This window comes from Rhinopithecus bieti, unplaced genomic scaffold (assembly GCF_001698545.2).
Source record: "Rhinopithecus bieti isolate Rb0 unplaced genomic scaffold, ASM169854v2 scaffold_26302, whole genome shotgun sequence".
Lineage (NCBI taxonomy): Eukaryota > Metazoa > Chordata > Mammalia > Primates > Cercopithecidae > Rhinopithecus > Rhinopithecus bieti.
In genome coordinates, this window is record NW_016812027.1 from 1,397,908 (window position 1) to 1,403,078 (window position 5,171).

Here is a 5,171-nt window from a genome sequence, read left to right on the forward strand (position 1 = left end):
TCCTTCCCCTGTTGTTTTTTTAGCTGAGCCCTGCCCCCAGAGGTGGAGTCTATAGAGACAGGCAGGTTTCCTTGAGCTGCTGTGAGCTCCACCCAGTTCGAGCTTCCCAGCGGCTTTGTTTACCTACTTAAGCCTCAGCAATGGTGGGCGCCCCTCCCCCAGCCTCGCTGCTGCCTTGCGGTTAGATCGCCGCAGACTGCTGTGTTAACAATGAGGGAGGCTCCGTGGGCATGGGACCCTCCCGGCCAGGTGAGGGATATATTCTTCTGGTGTGCCCGTTTGCTTAAAGCACGGTATTGGGGTGGGAGTTACCCGATTTTCCAGGTGTTGTGTGTCTCAGTTCCCCTGGCTAGGAAAAGGGATTCCCTTCCCCCTTGCGCTCCCCAGGTGAGGTGATGCCTCGCCCTGCTTCAGCTCTCGCTGGTCAGGCTGCAGCAGCTGACAAGCACCGATTGTCCGGCACTCCCTAGTGAGATGACCCCAGTACCTCAGTTGAAAATGCAGAAATCACCCGTCTTCTGTGTCGTTCGCGCTGGGAGTTGGAGACTGGAGCTGTTTCTATTCGGCCATCTTCTTCAATCCCCCATTCACTTTAAAGTGTGATTATCGCTTTTGAATTTGGGGTTCCTCATGGCAGTAGACCAGCAAGAAAAAAGAAGTGTTCCTATGCTGAAAAGAGTAATCGACTCTGATTACCATGAGGAGCTAAGGCTGTTGTTACATTATACGTGCAGGAAGGACTGTGTCTGGGACATAGAGGATTCACAGGGACATCTATTGATGATTCCATGACTGGTGATGGCAGATGGGCAGTCGCAGTGATCATGACTTTACAAGGTCAACTAAAGACTCAGACCCCTCAGAGATAAAGTTTTGAATCAGACATCAGGAAAGCAACCTACATCAGCCAAATAATTGGCTGAGGTTAAGGGAAATCTAGAGCAAATGATGGAAAATGGAGATGACAAGTACTATTTATGGACTTGGAATCTGTTGCATCAGCAGGGAATATAAGTTGTTCTATTAACCTTCTTGTATTTAGTCTTTGTAGGATTTAGAGCTAGCCACAATCTAGAAGACTCTGGGCAGATTGGAGTTAATGCAGAGCACAAAAGTCCTAAGAAGGGCAAAGGTGAAACGTAATGGAAATCTGTTGTGGTTTCAAAACATGTTCTTAACTTCTTTGATGTTCCTTCCTTCAAAAACTGAAGCCTAGGCTGGAAGCGGTAGCTCACGCCTGTAATCCCAGCACTTTGGGAGGCTGAGGTGGGTGGATCACGAGGTCAGTAGTTCAAGACCAGTCTGGCCAATACGGTGAAACCCCGTCTCTACTAAAAATACAAAAATTAGCCAGGTGTGGTGGCTCACACCTGTAGTCCCAGCTACTCGGGGGGCTGAGGCAGAAGAACTGCTTGAACCCGGGAAGTGAAGGTTGCAGAGAGCCGAGATCACGTCACTGCACTCCAGCCTGGGCAACAAAGCGAGACTCTGTCTCAAAAAAAAAGCTGGGGGGAAGGGGGAAGCCTTATTCCCTTCTCCTGGAGTGTGGAATGTGCCCAGTGATTCACTTCTAAGTAATAAAAGGTGGTGGAAGTGACAGTGTGTGATTTCCAAGACTAGGTCATAAAAGACATTGTGACTCCCTCCCGCCAATAATCACTCACTCTGGGGGATGCCATGTGCCATGTTATAAGGACATTCAGCACCCCTATTGTGAGGCCCATGTGGCAGGGACACTGGAGCCTCCTGCCAAGGGCCATGTAGTGCACCACTTTGAAAGTGGATCTTTCAGCCCCAATCAAGTTTTCAGATAAATGCAGCCCTGGCTTAAAATATTGAATATAATGTAATGGCAGACCCTGAGCTAGAATCAGCCAGCTAAGTGACTCCTGAATTTCTGACCCACAGGAATTGTGGAGAACAGCTGTTTGTTTGTTGTAAGACACTGAGTTTGGAGGGTAATCTGACTCTTGATTCTGCATAGGCTTTGACCAGCTACACACAGGTGCAATCTGAAGCATCCCACGTCAGCCCATGCATGCTGTGTACCTCTAGCTCCCTACCGTGGGAATTCTCTAAGGTGCAGGGCACCTGCAAGAGGGCTGTAAGCACTGACACAAGGAGAAAGAAGCCAACAGCTAAATGTTTTCCCTTCCACCACTCAGGTGTTAGGTTCTGAAGTGGATTTCAGAAAACTCCTCAAAGGTCCTGATAGGCTTGTACAGCAGTTGCTCAGTTGTAGCCAATGTGATCCTGTGTTTTTCTTTTACCTCACTTTTTATTATAAAAATGTTCAAGCATACAGAGAAGTTGAAAGAATTCTACAGTCAAAACCCATATATCCCTATCTAGATTGTACAACTAACATCTTATTCTATTTCTTTTGTCATATATATATCCATTTGTCTATTGTTCTATCCATTTGCTAATCTATTTTATTTTTAATGCATTTCAAAGTACTTTTCAGATAACAGTATAATTCACCCTTAACATTTCAGCATGCATCCCATTAACTAAACTTCGGTATTCATTTACGATGTTTTTCTTTTAAGGCAAAATTTATATTCAATAAAATGAACAATTGTAAGTGTACCATTCAGTAAGTTTTGAAAAGTACATTGACATGTGTAACCCAAACTCCTTTGAAGATGTATAAGAACATTCCCTCATGCCTGCTCTCTGTCAACTCCTACTTCTACGCCCACATCTGCACAGATCACTATTTTGATTTTTCATCATTGCAGATTAGTTCTGCCTATTCTAGAACTTTAAATAGGAAAATACCATATTCTTTTATGTAAGGCTTTTCTCACCCTGCATGCTTTAATATTTACCCATATTATTATATCAATACTGTATTCCTTTTTATGGCTGGGCAATACTCCGTTGCATGGACATACCATAGTTTGTTTATCCATTCTTCTGTCATGGGCTGTTTCCAGTTTTTGTTTGTTTGTTTGTTTTTGTTTTTTGTTGTTGTTGTTTTTGAAACAAGGTCTTACTCTATCACCAGGCTGGGTGATCATGGCTTACTGCAGCCTTGAACTCCTGGGCTCAAGTGATCCTCCCACCTCAGCCTCCTGAGTAGCTAGGACTACAGATGTGTGCCACCATGCTGGCTAATGTTTGTTTTTTTTTGTTTTGTTTTGTTTTTTTTGTGAAGACAGGGTTTTGCTATAGTCCCCAGGCTGGTCTCGAACTACTGGCCTCAAGCAATCCTCTTACCTGAGGTTCTCAAAGTGCTAGGATAACAGGTGTGAGCCACCATGCCTGGCCTGTTTCCAGTTTCTGACTATAACATATAATGCTGCTGTGAACATTCTTAAACAAGTCTGTTTATATACACATATTTTCATTTCTCTTGGGCAAATATCTAGGAATGAAATTGCTGGGTCACAGAAGGTGTGTGTTTAGTTTTTTAAGAAAGTGCCAGACCTTTCCAAAGCAGTTGTACCAATTTACACCCCTACCAACAATTTATGAGAGCTCTGATTGTTCCACACCCTTACCAACATTTGTTACTGTAGTATTATTAATGTAGCCATTCTAATAGGCATCTAGTAGGTATCTCGTGGTGATTTTCATTTGAATTCTGATGACTAGTAACACTGAGGCCTTTCACATGCTTGCTGGTCACTCCTCTATTGACAGAGCATGCTTGCAATGGCTTTTCTGCCTCCCCTGCTTTACTCTCTCATTCCTCACTCCTGATCCCTAGTATCATTTTGCAAATAAACTACCTGTCTATGACTCTTTGTCTTGGCTTAACTTTAGGCATATACAGGCTAAGATACATAGAAGCAGCTGGGAGAGCAAAGAAGGTATAACTCCATCCCTAACCTCATCCCCACCCCTGTGAAAAGGGAAAAGAGGATGCTTCTCCATTCTGGTGAAATTTCACCCCTTATTGGTTAATAGGTGTGTTTCCACACAATGTCTGTGGAAGGGATCCCGAAAACTGTACCTCTGGCTGGGAATATTCTACATTGACCACATGCAGATACATTTCTATATCCTTTACCATAGAAAAGAATCTTATGTCATTTAACTCCCTATTGTCATTGCAGTAAGAATCACTAAGATGGTCATTCACACCAAGTTCAAACATGAAGGGCACTGATCTGAGAAATAAGCAGAGAAATGGCTTGGAAAGAAAAATTACTCCTTCGTACCTCACAGGTTTCATACAAGACCTAGGCTGGCCTCCATGTGGTGGGCACCATCTCTCCCTCCTCACCCAGAGTACTCTGAAGCACCTCATGACTCTCCAGCATCCAGGCCCAGGAGGACGAGGCTGAGAGAGAAGATCCCCTCCTTCTACTTTCTCCTTTGGTCTGTCCTGTCCTCATGTTCGGCACCAGGATCTGTGTTTTCCTGCAACAACGACAACAATAAAACTTAACATTTAGATATTTCTAAACTTAGATACAGAACCAACACGTTAGGCCAGGCATGGTGGCTCATGCATGTAGTACCAGCACTTTGGGAGGCCGAGGCAGGAGAATCAGTTGCGATCAGGAGTTTGAGACCAGCCTGGCCAACACGGTGAAACCCCATCTCTACTAAAAATAAAATAAAGTTTTAAAAAATTAGCCAGGTGTGGTAGTGCACACCTGTAATCCCAGCTACTCAGGAGGCTGAAGCAGAAGAATTACTTGAACCTGGGAGGCGGAGTTTTCAGTGAGCCGAGACTGCACCACTGCACTCTAGCCAGGGCAACAGAGCAAAACTCTATCTCAAAAGACAACCACCACCACCAAAAAAAAAAAAAAAAAAAAAAAGAACTACCACCTTAATAAGATGCATTGAATTCACATTCAATAATGTGAATACACAGGCATTCAATAACTGTTGGTTGAAAAAAAGTGAATGACATCCTGGCTAACACGGTGAAATCCCGTCTCTACTAAAAACTACAAAAAACTAGCCGGGCGACGTGGCGGCGCCTGTAGTCCCAGCTACCCGGGAGGCTGAGACAGGAGAATGGTGTGAACCCGGGAGGCGGAGCTTGCAGTGAGCTGAGATCCGGCCACAGCACTCCAGCCTGGGTGACAGAGCGAGACTCCGTCTCAAAAAAAAAAAAAAAAAAAAAAAAAAAAAAAAAAAGAAAAAAAGTGAATGTATAAATGAATGGATGCACATTTCAATAGCAGCACAAGACAGTATGTGAT

The 5,171-nt window shown here is 44.1% G+C and overlaps 1 long non-coding RNA gene across 1 annotated transcript in view; it reads right to left on the reverse strand.

Moving 5' to 3' along the window:
* Nucleotides 1-4,384, reverse strand: part of LOC108544427 (uncharacterized) — a 40,371-nt gene extending 35,987 nt beyond the window's left edge. The window contains exon 1 of the long non-coding RNA XR_001889839.1: nucleotides 4,173-4,384. This is a non-coding gene — a long non-coding RNA (uncharacterized LOC108544427). The remainder of the gene's footprint in view (nucleotides 1-4,172) is intronic.
* Between the last annotated feature and the right edge of the window lie 787 nt (nucleotides 4,385-5,171).